The following is a 14,798-nucleotide window of genomic DNA, read 5'->3' as shown; positions in this document are numbered from 1 at the left end:
AAGGAAGGAAGGAAGAAAGGAAGGAGAAAGAGGGAGGGAGGGAAAGAGAGAGAGAGAGAGAGAGAGAGAAAAGTGGAATCACAGTATTTGTTTTTGCAATGGGCATATTTCACTTAACAGAACGTCCTGAAGGTTCATCAGTGTTGGAGCGTGTGTCAGAACTTCCTTGTTCAGGCTGGATGTTCCATTGTGTGGTTACAGCATATTTTGTTTATCCATCCATCTCTCAGTGCACACCTGGACTGCTGCCACCTCTTGACTATTGCAAATAATGCTGCTATGAATGTGAGTGTGCAAATACCTGTTTGAGTCTCTACTTCATTCTTTTTATCTCTTTGTATTTTAAGACATACTTTTTGGATGTCACTTCTCATCAGTTCGTTCCTGAGAAGCTCAGCTTCTCAGGAAGTTACTGGTGAACTTCCTGGTGAGAAGTTACTGGTGTCTGTCTCATCCAAAAGATTAAATCTTCCAGTGTCCTGAGTACACACCAGCAATTAGCAAACGCAGGACCACATTGAGATGCCTGTTGCTGAGATTGTTGTCAGCTGAATTATGGGCTCCAGGTAGATAACAGTGAGGTTGCGTTTCACAAATGTGTCATCTGACTTTCAGAAACTTCCCATTTCATACCAACTATGCTCTGACAGCACCAAAGAAGCTGCAGCCTGAGCTAAGGTGTACCTAGCCTCAGAGAAGAAAAGTGTAAAAGGAACCTCTTTAATTCATTTCCTCACTGATCTTCTCTATTAATACGTTGCCATCAGTTAACTTTTCTATTCTCTATTTGGAAATTTCCTTACTAAACAAAATTCTATCTGATTCTTTCTAAGTAGACTATGAGGCACTATTAACCCAAATTATGCATGAAGGATTATCTTAAGAAATGAGAGGGAGGAAGATGGCAGGATGGTGTTGGAAAGCACTATGGTGTGTGTGGACAACACTGAGTATGTGTGGAATGGGGACTTTTTACCTACCTGGCTGCAAGCCCAGCAGGACGCTGTCAACATAGTATGTCATTCAAAACCCGCAGCAGGCTGGGCGCGGTGGTTCACACCTGTAACCCTAGCACTTTGGGAGGCCGAGGTGGGCAGATCATGAGGTCAGGAGTTCGAGACCAGCCTGACCAACATGGTGAAACCCTGTCTCTACTAGAAATACAAAAATTAGCCTGGTGTGGTGGCGGCCACCTGTAGTCCCAACTACTTGGGAGGCTTAGGCAGGAGAATGGCGTGAACCCAGGAGCCAGAGGTTGCAGTGAACCAAGATTGCACCATTGTACATCAGCCTAGGTGACAGAGCAAGACTCAGTCTCAAAAAATAAAATAAAATAAAATAAACAAAACCTGCAGCAACCCTGAGAACAACATGGCCTTCATCACACTGGCTAATAACTATGAAGTGCTGACCACACTCACTCCAGACACCGGCCGTATCCTGCCCAAGCTACACACCATCCAACCCAAGGGCAAGATCACCTTCTGCACTGGCATCCACCTGGCCCATCTGGCTCTGAAGCGCCAACGGGGCTCACACTCTTCCTACCTCACTCATCTTTGGGGCAGTTTTGTGGGATTTTCCTAAGGAAAGGGTCTGTTTTTAAAAAACGGCCCCAAGGCCTACAGTTCTAAATCCAGACCATGTCTGAGCATGAGTCTAGGTTCCTGTATCCCTGCCCTCCCCCGTGGGGCCGGAAGCCCTGCATCCTCCTCAGTGAAGGGCGGAGACTGCCCATCCCTGCAGTGGGTCCGTATCTGGCCCTGTCCCCCTTCGCTTCTTACAGGGCCAGGGAGGCTCTGAAGCTGCTTCTTTCTTTCTTTATTGCAGTTGGCTTAGTTCCTGCTTCTTTTCCTGCCTGTGTCACCAGCAGGGAGGGAAGGAGTCCTCCAACAAGAAGGTCCCCACCCCACATAGTGCCATTGTCAATGCCAGGAATCCGGAAGGTCCCAACCCACAAACCACAACAGCCCTCTCCAGGCACGGGGGACCAAAGCTCTCCTTCGGCAGTACCTACGATGGATAAGGCACCAAGCCGGGCACTTTGCATCCATCAACTCACACAGCTACATCATTACCAAACCTGGGCTCACCGTTCTTTTAACCAAAGATGGAGGATCCTTTTCCAAGGCTGAGCTGCCCTCCTAGTTGCTATGGAGAAAGAAGAAACCCTGGTTCCTTCACTGCATGGCTCCTATGAGGCCTCAGAGGCAGCAGCTGCCTTGTGCTTCTCTCTCTCTGGACCTCACGTGACCTCTAGGCCTCACTGGACACAGACCCTGTGACTCCAGACAAAGGGTCAGCAACTTTCTGGGGCCCAGTCCAGCAATTCCTGCTCAGAGAGACCCATGGTTTGAAACCAAATGATGCATTTGTGCAGCCCTCCCCTTGTAACATTTGCCCAAGGGTTATGAACTGCGAAGCTAGCCCTGGACCGGGCTCGCTCCTCAGGGCCTCTGAACTCAGTGGTGCAGAGAGAGATGCAGACTCCGAGTCAGAAACAACACTACCTGGGCAGTGCAAGGAGCTGATGCCGCGATGCAAGGGCTGCAGTGAGGCCTTGGGGAGAACTTGCGGCTGCCAGTTCATCCTGGAAATGGATACAGGGTAGTAACATGAGACAGTGTAGTGGTAGGAGCCCACAAAGTAAGGCCAGTGTGCTGGGTTCACACCCTGCCTCCATCACTTACAGGTGTATGACCTTGGGCGGGTGATTTCACTTCTCACAGTCTCTTTCCCATCCATAAAATGAGGTTAATAGGAGTACCTAAAGCAAAAGTTGTTTTAGGATTAAATTAGTAAATAGATGTAATATGCTTAAAACCATAGCTAGCACACAATGAATGCTGCCTTTGTGTTCAGGACCACTGTGATTGTTGTTACTATTAACACAAGGAGTCTGCTTAGGTCAGACCTCTGCAAAGATATCGTAGGCCTAGCACCAAGGTTTTCATGGAAGTGTAGTGACTTTCACAGGATAAGCTGTTGATGAATAGAGCAAGGTCAAGTTTTACCACGACCTTTTCTCTAGCAAGTTAGCTAAGGATCCACTAACTGCAGACTCAAGTTGTCAGCATGTATATCGCTCAAATCAAAGGGAACCCAAACCGGTAACCCAAACCCCAGGTATCTCTGCATACATAATTTTCCCTTCATTAATGTATTTAGTCAACAAACTTTTGCCAACTTCCTATGTGTCCGACCCTAGCGTGGCTCCATGAGAAATCAAAAAATGAATCAAGCTTCAAAGACCAGTTGAGATTAAAATAAAGGTGATCTGTCTATTCATCCATCCATCCATCCATCCGTCAATCTATCCATCCATCCATCCATCCATCCATCCGTCAATCTATCCATCCATCCATGCATCCATCCATCCTTTGAAACATTGACTAACTTCCATCGTACCCAACCCGTCAGGATAGTTGTTGCCCTAACTGAATGGGATGATTTTAGGAGTGTTAGGAAAATGCTCAAGACCTTCCTCCAAATCCTCACTTACCCCCGATTGGCATTCAGAGTTTTACTTTTAAATCTTTATTCCTTAGACTTAAAAGTACCTCCTGGGAGGGACAAAATGTTGAGCCATTATGATTCATTTACACCTTAGAGTTTAAAACCAGATCCAAGGGCAGACATCGATGGAAATTGGAGGAGCCAGAAGAGTCCCCCACCCACTCAGGGAGAGGACTGGGGGAGAGGGGCTGGAGCCTCGGGGCCAGCCTCCCTACCCCCTCATTTTCCCTGGCTCTATGTGTGCCTGTGGCCCTGACTCTGAGAGGCGGGAGCGGAGGTATAGTGCTAGCCAGGCTCCCTGCTACTCATACATGCTGGAGTCCAATAACTGTTTGATGAACGAAGAACAAATCAATACCTTTCTATTTAGATTTCGTCACATCGTGTTTCTGTGACTTTGCCCTCTGGTCCAGGAAACACTGTTTTATCCAAGAGGAGCCTTGGGCCAGGGTCACAGGGCAGGGAATTTTCATACTTCAGCCCAGAACAGGAATGAATTGTTCCAAAGAAAATCAAGACTAATGAAAGTTTCACAAAATATCTACAAAATGGAATGTTATGTCCATTTCATTCACTGTCATAGAATAATATCCTTTAAAAAATCATAATATTTTAAAGCAATTTGGAGTTTACATTTTCTCCCTGTGGGGAATCCTAATACACAATGAATGCCAAGAAATCAAAGCCAGTTGTAAACTAAATGTTATGAACTTGTAACCAAATCATCTCAAAGGCAAAGCTATAAAAAATAATTTTTTAAATGCCCAGCATAAAATTATAGATAATATGGGCACATTTTACTATTATGCTAGTACCCCTACATATTCCCATATTCTTAAAATGTTTTTCAGCAAAGGCAATGATTCTATCTCCAAGTTAGTTCATTCCTTTAACAATTTCATTTCAGCCTGTGTAAGTTCTTTAGGTGAGGTGGAGGATCTAATGAAAAGGTCTATTTCGTTGTCAGGTAAAATTCTGTGTGGTTTTACGTAACTTTCCTGGCATAGATAGTGAAATAGTATATCTGGTGGGAAACCTCTAAGGATAGAGGATCTGGGCTTGTAAATGACCTGAACCAAAGTTGTTTTTGTTTGTGACTGTTCACTTCCAAAGAAAAGACCAAAAAAGCTATGCAGGTGTGGGTGATGTCAATCCTCCATCAGTAACATTTAACAGATGCTTCCAAGTGCCTGCTCCAAGCTCCTGACACTACTAGATGTGCTGCCTTTCTGTCCTTCACCATCCCATTGCCAGGGACACAGGGGCCAGGCTTCCAGTCCATGCCCAGAGCACTCATCCACACCAGATTCCTTCACTGCATCTTTTTTTAAGCACCAACCGGAGCCTGGCGGATTGATGCAAGCTATGGAAGACACACAGAAGCCCAAGTAAGTCCCTGGTCCTGGAGCATCTGCGGTGGGCTCAGCGAGTACAGGGTGGAAATGCTTGTCATGTTAAATCCATGGCTGTCAGCACACTTCTGAATTCCAGAATCACCCACAGTGATTTTCAGAATCGAAAAGGAACTGGGATTTGTGCCTTGAGAGCGTCCCCAAACCTTGGAGCCACTCAGGGTGCTGGCTGTCGGCTACACATTCCCACCAAGAGATTTCATTCTTGCAATTTTCAAGGCCAAGCATCTCCTAATCATAGAATCACTCCTCAAAGGGCTGGAGGCATTCCCAGCCCCGCCCAGTTCCCTCAGCCACCCTCAGGTGCTGCCTTCACTTCCGGAACTCTCCCTAGCCCTCCTGGACATTGCTCTCAAGAAAATGTCTTGACCTTCCAAGAAAACCACCTTCTTCCATCAGTACCGGCTTCACGGTATGCCACGTCTCTTATCTCCAACTCATAGCAAATTGTCCCTCTTTCCACTCTGTGCTCCTCGGCCCATCCAGCTCCACATTCCACCAACAGACCACCCGAATCACTCACAGCCGCAGTTGTAGAAAAAAGCAAACAAACAAAAGCAGTTGCTCGTTGATCGGAATCGACCAGCATGCATCTAGGGCCCATAGCAGCCTGAAGGCTGAGAAGCTGAGTCACTCAATAGCAGAAAAACCCAAAGCTGTGTGGGGACAACCGCCAGGTGGTGGCTCAGAGGAGGACACAGTTGCTGTGGGCAGGTGGTCAGGGCGCAGGAGGGCATGAGCTGTGGATTTTTAGTAATCTACAAGAATCAGGCAGTTCCAGGACACAGGGACGTGAGTGTGAAGAGCCAATGGACCCAGAGCCGAGAGCCTGGGCAGGCGTGGGCTGGACTCTGGACGCCCTGCAACCCTGCCAGGCTGGGAAGGGGAGGCTTGATCCTGAGGGCGTGTTGGGAAAGAGATGCCCAGGTTCAGGTGTATTGCGCATTTTTTTTTCCACGGGGCAGAAATGACATTTCTGGTTGGTCTTGAATGTCTGCTCTGGCCAAGCCACCTCCTCTCATGCTAGTTAACCAAGTGGCACGTGTGCCCACGCAGGCCGTTCTAAGGAACACTATAATTGTCTAGGCAATTTTCTCTCAAATACTCCGGCCTGGAAGCGTCCGGTCAGCAGAAGAGGGAAGGCAGGAGGGCGGCAGCGTTCCGGCTGAGTCCTCTTGTACATGGGAGCTGGAGTCCGGCCAGGCTCCAGAGTGGCTCCGGCTGGCAAGGGACCTGAACAGGAAGATGGGACTCGAGGTTTTCTGCATGTGAGTTTGGGGTGAAGCTGTGGATGTGGGGTGGGCAGGGTTGGGGTTGACAGTCACCTGTTTTGGAAGCCCTGAAGCCCCGCCCGTTACATATGCCTGCGGCCAGGAGCGTTCTCCAAGGGGAACTGGCTGTGCTGGCCCCTGCAGGAAAGGCAGCCGGAGGCTGGGCTGGGCAGCCCCCAGAGGACCCCACGCAGTTGGCCGGAGGGCAGCCAGGCTCCTAATGAGCCAGGAAGGACAATAATCCAGTTCCTGAGAGTTTGGGCAGAACTCTTTTCATCGCTTAGCAGGCCTGTTTGGGAGCAAGGACTGAATCTGTTGAGTGTTTTGAGGCCACGGGTCAGCTCGGGGAGCTTGGCGCCACTGCCCCCTTCTGTCTGCTGGGACTCCCTCATTTTTCTGCAAAGAGGGCCAGGCGGAACATTCTCCTCCTCCCTAAATACACCTCTGCCCTCCAACACAGACACATGTTAGCATGGCAGAAGGGGTGGGAAAGTGATAGATCTCTCTCAGTAAGGGTAAAACAATGGTGCTGAAGAGGAGGAATGTCATGCAATTTGAGACATGAGCTAATCCTTCAATTACCTGGGGCCCCACATCCCCAACAGCTGCCACCGCTTCCCAAGATGGGCAGGAGGGACCCAGGCAAAATAGAAAAGGAACCAGGATTAGTGTCCTGAGATGGTCCCCAACCTTGGAGTGCTGTCCTCACTGGCTTTAATTGGGTGCTGGCTTTAATTCCTGCAGTGTTCAAGGCCAGACATCTCTTGATCACTGGATTTCATTTTTGAAGTCTTGGGAAACCAGAGGACAGCTCATCATTGTGCGCACCCAGGGGCTGGGTCCGGGTCTGCTGTGAAAAGATGCTGTCATCTGGGCTCAGTGCTCATGCCTGTGTCTCTTGGTCATTCACTGGAGTTGGGGACGGGCTTATCTGTTAGGACGATAAAACTTCAGTAGCATACGCCTGGCATGTGCTGGTATCCTTCCCAAAGGGCTTGTTGGTTTTTACATATATTATCTCAGCATCTTCTAGACGTCTCTGGGGGAGGAGCTATTCCAATGTAGACAGTCAGGTGAGTAATAGGCTGAGTAGCTTGCCCAAGATTAGTCAGACTTGAAGCCAGCACCAGCCCCCATCCTTATCTGGCTCCAATCTGATTTGCAAATCTCAAGCTTACTGTGTTTTATTCACCCATCTGTATAATGGGTTCAATGCTTCTTAAGGCATCTACAGAAAAATTTATAAAAAGGAAGACACAGATTCTTCCTTTGGTGCTATGAAAAAAATGTCACTATTAAATATTTCCTGTTTTCCAGCTAGTATTTTTTAGATAAAGATCAATAAAATGGAATGTGTCCATTTTTGTTTTTAAAAAAATCATTCTGTTGCCTATCTATCGAAAAAGATCTTTCATTACACAGAACAAGAAGTCTGAAAGTCTGTTTTCAAGGCTAGTACCGATGTATTTTTAAAATGCAGGTGGTCAGCCTTGCCAGCTCAGGAATGATTCTTGGCATTTTCAAACTCAAACGTTCCTCCTTCCCGCTGATCTGTGGATTCCTCATTCACACCATTTGCAGGACAAGTGGCTGCCAGGGCCAAGGACTTTTCACTGAGTGGCCAACAGCAACATCGTGTGGGGAATTTTCTACTCCAGGCCATTTGCTGGGAGGGCTCCTGGGCCTGAGCTGCTAGGGCCTCCTTCATCTCTCCCTGTGGGGTGACTCTGTAAAAAGAAAGACGGGAGAAGCGGAGGCTCATTCACTCACCTTGTCCACATCATTCCCAAGAGAAGTATCGGGGGGACCTGCCAGGGTTAGGGGAAGCTCTGAGCTGAGCGCCTTGTGCAAAGAGGCAAGGCACTTGGAGGAAGCTGTTTTCTTCTAGGCCTGGAAGTGCACATGCTCGTCTGCAGCTTTCCTGGAAGAGGAAAAAAAACAAAAACTGAGATTTAGAACACCAGGTCTGTTTCCACTGGCGGTCACTCTTGGGCACAGGAGACCAGCAAGAGCTTTGCTTTCAAAAGGCTCTTCCATGGCAGATATTCGCAGAGACATCAGGGCTACACTTAAATGAAGGAAAAGTAAACATATGAAACCATATTTTTGATTCCACAGAACACTGTAAGACTGTCTCTGTTCCTTCCCACATCCTAACTTGATGCACTCATTGTTTTAAGGGGGGAAACCCAATGTCCAGTTCCTGGCATGTCCATAACAGGCAGGGCCAGCTTCATGGGCACGTGCGCTGTGCAGTCACCGGGAGCCCCGTGCTCAGAAAGGCTTGCACTGGGCTTGATGTTCTGTAGACGCCATCTTGACATTCTTAATAATTTCTGAACAAGGGGTTCTGTATTTTCATTTTGCACTGGGTTCTGCAAATTATCTAGCCAGTCCTGAGAGCAGGCAAAGGTAACCTACAGGGCCTGGTACTCTTCAGAGCAAATGCACAGCCTGGCCACTGTGTTTATGTCTAAAGGCTAAGCTGTACCCGCCATGCACTATTTATCTGCAAGGCCTTTGCTTACACAAGGATTTCTGCAATCTGAAATCTCATATCTGACCCAATTAATTCTAAATGTCTTTATATCAAAGTATCACAGGCTTTCCTGGAAGACTGACCCAATCATGTTCTCACCACTGTGAGTGTATGCTTTAGGGCCTGGGCCAGGAGGAGATTTGTTCTCAAAGGTCATCCATGGGCCGGGGGCAGTGGCTCACGTCTATAATCACAGAACTTTGGGAGTCCGAGGCGGGTGGATCATGAGGTCAGGAGTTTGAGACCAGCCTGACCTACATGATGAAACCTTGTCTCTACTAAAAATACAAAAATTAGTCAGGCATGGTGGCAGGCGCCTGTAACCCCAGCTACTAAGGAGGCTGAGGCAGGAGAATCACTTGAACCTGCGAGGTGGAGGTTGCAGTGAGCTGAGATTGCGCCATTGCACTCCAGCCTGGGTGACAAAGTGAGACTCTGTCTCAAAAAAAAAAAAAGTCATCCATGAAAATATAAATGCCTGTGGGGTAACTTCTTGGCCAAGATTAACAGTGAGGGAGGCTCAGTGCCCACGATGGACTGGGGTCCCAGGAAGAGGACCCAGGTTGTAAGAACAGGCTTCCATGGGGCTCTGGGAAGGTAAGAGCCAGATGGCAGCAAGATAAATAAGGAAACTCCACACACACACTTTTTCTAGATGGCGGAAGACAGGAGTGCAGGGTCACATGAGGGAAGGTAAGATTGTAGCTGGAGAAGAGAATCTTGGACAAAGGCAGTGGGAGAGCCTAGCCTTAGGGATAGGTGAGACAATATTGCAGGGATAGGCCAAGCACAACCATCCCCATCTCAGGAGATCCCAAAGAGAGCCTGCAGTCGGCAGGTAGGACCAGCAGAACAGACATCTGAACTATGACTCTCTGTTATACCATTTTGGACTCTTTAAACTCTTAATAAGACCTTTAAAAGTAATATCAGGCCGGGTACGGTGGTGGCTCATGCCTGTAATCCCAGCACTTTGGGAGTCCGAGGCGGGCAGATCATTTGAGGTCAGGAGTTTGAGACCAGCCTAGCCAACATGGTGAAACTCTGTCTCTACTAAAAATACAAAAATTAGCTGGGTGTGGTGGCAGGTGCCTGTAATCCCAGCTACTAGGGAGGCTGAGGCAGGAGAATCACTTGAACCCAGGAGGCGGAGGTTGCAGTGAGCCGAGATCGTGCCATTGCACTCCAGTCTGGGCGACAGAGCGAGACTCTGTCTCAAAAAAATAAAATAATAAAAGTTACATCAATGAAGCCAGTGGGGCTGGGTGCAGTGACTCACACCTGTAGTCCCAGCTACTCGGAAGGCTGAGGTGGGAGGATCACTTGAGCTTAGGAGGTCGAGGCTGCAGGGAACCATGATTGTACCACTGCACTCCAGCCTGGCCAACAGAGCGAGAACCTGTCTCTAAAATACAAATAAAATAAAATAATTTGTAATGAAATAAATAAGCCAGTGGTTCTCAAATCTGGCTGTACATCAGAATCACCTGGTGGGGGAGAGGAGCTCAAAAATTCCCATGCATGGACCCTACCCTAGTCGGTGAATCAGATCGTCTGGAGGTGGCCAGGGCATCTGGATCTTTTTCAAACTCTCCACGGGCTGCGGCTACAGCAGGAGGGTAGAGAGCCACCGATCCAGTTGACTTCTCCAGGATGTGTCCTCATGTCCCTCCATCCCAGCTTCAACTCCACGGCTCACCGTGATCTTCATTCCTTTGTGTGCATGCTTATTTGCCTTGGCTGTCCGCCTTCATCTTTTTCCCCTAGGAAAACCCCCACCAAGTCCAGAGCCGCCTTTTGTCCACTTAGAACCCTCGCAGTGCAGCTGCCAGTGCTGGGAAAGGCTGTCTGGCACGATGGTCCAGTGGTACCCTCAAGACCACTTGCCCCACCTGCACCCAGTACTGACCAGCACTTGACCCCTCGACTTAGTCGAGGCCTGCTCTCATTCTCCTGGATGACTGTGCTCTCCTCTGTGCTCAAGCCCCCTGCACCTCGTCCCCCATCTCCTGTCTCAAGACGTCATGTTGCTTCTTATTTCCCTGAGAAACTTGGAGCAATCTCAGAACATGTGCTTGTGTCCACTGACATCTCCCCCAGCCTCCTGCTCCCACCTCCCCTGACGTTCTGGAGTGCGCTCTCTTCATGCTGGTCAGAGCTGGTCTCTCCATGTGCGCACAGGATCCCTGCTGCCCCTACAGATGTCTCCCTCCTCGCTGGACCGTTTCCTCAGGCATGCAAACATGCTTCCGTGTCTCTCATCTTCAAAACAACAGCAAAACAAGAGAGTCCTCTCTTGCCTACACATCCCACTGGCAGAGATTTCTAACTCCTTTGGTTTTGTTTTTTGTTATTGGTGGTGTTGTTCTGAGTGGCAGGATGGGGATTGCCTGGGATCCCTTTGGCAATGGCGAAGCTGATGTATTCTTCTCAGCACAATGCTTTTAAATGTGTAATATAACACATAACATGCAGGATTATAAAGGAAATGAATTATAGTAAAACATAGTTATCAAAATATTTTAGTGCAATTCTGTTCCTAGTAATGGATGACCTTCCTTATTAATGCATTACATTATGAGGTCTAGCAAGGGTCTTATAAGTACCATTTGAAATTGTGACAATGGTAAATGTTCTTTGCAGGTATCTGCAATGCCTGTAATGCGATGCAAAATATCATGATCTCTATTGCTGATTAAGGCATAGGCACTGGTTGTATTGCTGTAAATGGCTGCCTCCATTCAGGATTGAAGGAAATGCTAATTGTCAGTGAGAGGTCGATGAAATAGAAGATGTTGCTTTTTTTCCTAGCTGAGTTGAAAGATACCGTGAGGTCTATGGGCCCTGGACCCCGTCCTAAAACTATTGCCTCATTTCCTGATTCTCCTGGCGGGTCCAAGTTCTTGAAAGAATTCTCTCCTGTCCCTCTGTCCCTATTCTCTCTTGAATCCACTCCAATCAACTCCGCTGAAACTGAGCTTATCAAGGTCTCCGATTTCCTTCATGTTGCTAATCCAGCGATCACTTCTCAGTGCTCAGATGACCTGATTTATCAGATTACTTGACTTGACACAGTAGATTGCTCTCTCCAACATGGAGCTCTGTCCTCCCTCACCAGTCTCCTCTGGGTTGACCGTTCTCTACTGGCCACTCCTATAGCCCATGGCTGGCTCCTCTTCCTCCCTCTATCTTCATCCCTCCCCTGATGTGGCAGGGTTCCTAGAATCAGACCTGGAGCCCCTGCTTTTCTCTATCTAACGCTTCCTCCTAAGAGCCTCCATCCTGTCTTTTAATCCCATCTCCATGCAGTGGAGACACAAACAGACTTCTCCGGTTCAGTCCCTCCCTGAACCCTGCACTTACATATGCAACCATGGTTATCCCCAGCTGGGTAGGCACAGACATCTCAAACTCAACAAGTCCAAAACAAAATTCCTCTCTTCTGCCCTTCATCCTCTGTATCAGTCAGAGTTCTCCAGAGAAACAGAGCCAATAGGGTGTGCATCTATATAGAAAGAGATCTATTTATTCTAATGAATTGGCTCACATGAGTCTCAAGGCTGGCAAGTGCAAAATCTGCAGGGTGGGCCAGGTACAGTGGCTCACACCTGTAATTCCAACACTTTGGGAGGCCAAGGCTGGAGGATTGCTTAAGCCCAGGAGTTCAAGACCAGGCTGGACAACATAGTGGGAACTCCATCTCTACAAAATATTTTTAGAAATTAGCCAGACGTGATGGCACATGCCTGTAGTCCCAGCTGCTCAGGAAGCTGAGGTGCGAGGATCACTTGAGCCTAAGAGGTCAAGACCAGCCTGGGTAATATAGCAAGACCCCATCTATAAAATAAAATTCTGCAGGGTGGGCTAGCAGTCTGGAGACCCAGGATCGCTGACACTGCAGTTTCAGTTGGAAGGCAGCCTGCTATAGAGCCAAGAAGGGCTGATGTTGGAAATAAAGGTCAAACACAGTCTGCTGGGGAAAGTTTCTTGCTCAGGGGAGGCTGCATGTTATGGACTAAACATTTGCATTCTCCCAAAATTCCTACATTGAAGCCCTAAGCCCCTATGTGATAGTATTTGGAGACGGGGCCTTTGGGAGGTCATTAGGGTTCAGTGAGGTCATGAGGGTGGGTGCCCTCACGATGAGATTTGTGCTCTAAAAAGAAGGGAAAGAGAGAAAGATTTCTCTGAGCCTACATGCAAAGAAGAGGTCAGGTGAATTTCTACCAGGAACCAAAGCAGCCAGAACCTTGGTCTTGGACTTTCCAGCCTCCGGCATTGTGAGAAAATTAATTTCTGTGGCTTAATCCAGCAAGTCTGTGGTATTTTGTTGTGACAGTCTGAGCTGATGGAGACACCAGTTTGGTTTTTGTTCCAGTCTGGCCTTCACCTGACTGGGTGCGGCCTACCCACATTATGGGTGGCAATCTGCTTTCAGTGTTAACCTTGTCCAAAGACTAACTTCACAGAAACATGAAGAATAGTGTTCAATCACGTATCTGGGCATGCCATGACCCAGCCAAGTTGACACATAAAATTGATCATCACACCCTCCATACCCAGATCTCCAACCCTCTTCAAGCTCTCAATAAATGGCAACTCCATTCTTCCAGTTGCCCAAGACAATAACTTTAGGCACCTGTGTCTCATACCCCACAGCTAGACCATCAGCACATCCTGCTAGCCTCACCTGAATATAGAAACTGACCTCTTCCTGGTACCCACCTTTGTCCCACTACCTTGGCTCAGCCTCCTAGCATCTCTTACCTGAAAGATCACAAGAACCTCCTGTTTGGTCTCCCTAATTCAGCCCAGATGTAACCTTGGACAAATTATGTAAACTTTCTATGCCTCAGTTTCCCTATCTGTAAATAAGGATGGCAACATGCACATTGAGATTGTTTAAGAGTTCATTAAATGCCCATAGAAGCACTTAGCACATGTTTGGCATATCATAAACCCTCTGAAACTTCAACTGTGACTGTTTTCACTCCTATCATTAACAACTAACAACTTTGGAGCACCTGGGCTTCAAAGCTAAATTTACAAAGAATGAGTTTTAAACCTCATGTTTAATAGTATTTTCCTTACCATTAGAAAATCTTAGCCTCATGTTTTCATTTGACACCACATTTTAACCACTGCAATTTATGCACAGTTCAATTCTCAAGTAAATAATTTTCAGAGGCTTACAAAATTCACAGAATCGTTGTCTTATTCATGAAGGTTTTCAGTCAGTTGAGACAATGACCTACTGCTTGTTTGGAGTTTGCTTTGTTTTCCATTTTGGTGTAAGTCCTGACTAAAGGGGGAGCCCAGTAGGCTCTGCTGGATTTCCAAGGTAAAGCTTCAGCAGGGTTCTGAGTCACCTTATTCAAATTTGGACTCTGCCCCAAATTTGGGCTTTTATGGTCTATGAAACCAAGACATGTTGACTTAAGAAAACCAGACACCCAGCCTGAAAAGGTCAGTCACCAATTTGGGTACACCCCAGCCAATTGCACACAAGCTGGAGACATGAGCCCCCCAAACTCCCTGTGAGCTAAGTGAATGCACACACTTCTTAAGCCTGGAGAAGCTGAGTCATTTGATTACTATATGGGTTACTTACTATAGATTGTGTTTGCACTTGAATTTTCAAATTTGCAGGGGACTTTCCAGATTCTTCTTTCTCCATGTCCTCTACCTTTTCCTTGGATTTTGTCCTCCACACTTTGAGACAAGAAGCTAACCGTGGCTTTGATTTTTTTTTTTTGTAAAGACAGGGTCTCACTATGTTGCTCATGAATGGCCTTGAACTCCTGGAATCATGCAATCTTCCCACCTTGGCCTTCCAAATGTTGAGATTACAGGTGTGAGCCACTGTACCTGTCCTGTTTTTATCAATGAAGCCACCAGATCACACTCAATGCCTGTCCTGGAAGGGGACCCAGTTCTTATAATCGCAGATGGGGTTTTTTTGTTTGTTTGCTTTTTGAGATACGATGTTGCTCTCTCACCCAGGCTAGAGTGCAATGGCACAATCTCTGCTTGTTGCAATCTATGCCTCCCAGGTTCAAG

General features: G+C 47.5%; 1 protein-coding gene across 3 annotated transcripts in view; it reads left to right on the top strand.

The window, feature by feature from the left end:
- The window catches only part of CLDN14 (claudin 14), a 126,715-nt gene that overhangs the window by 99,276 nt on the left and 12,641 nt on the right, over positions 1-14,798 (top strand). The window contains exon 1 of one of the 3 annotated variants that reach the window (XM_011987738.1): positions 5,600-6,196. The exons of the other annotated variants lie outside the window; for them this stretch is intronic. The gene's annotated coding sequence lies outside the window, so the exon portion shown is untranslated. Of the gene's footprint in view, positions 1-5,599; positions 6,197-14,798 lie in introns of those variants that run through there. 3 annotated transcript variants of the gene reach the window in all.

This window comes from Mandrillus leucophaeus, unplaced genomic scaffold, assembly GCF_000951045.1.
Source record: "Mandrillus leucophaeus isolate KB7577 unplaced genomic scaffold, Mleu.le_1.0 Scaffold315, whole genome shotgun sequence".
Lineage (NCBI taxonomy): Eukaryota > Metazoa > Chordata > Mammalia > Primates > Cercopithecidae > Mandrillus > Mandrillus leucophaeus.
The sequence above is the reverse complement of the archived record's forward strand: the minus strand, read 5'-3'. Positions and strand labels throughout refer to the sequence as shown.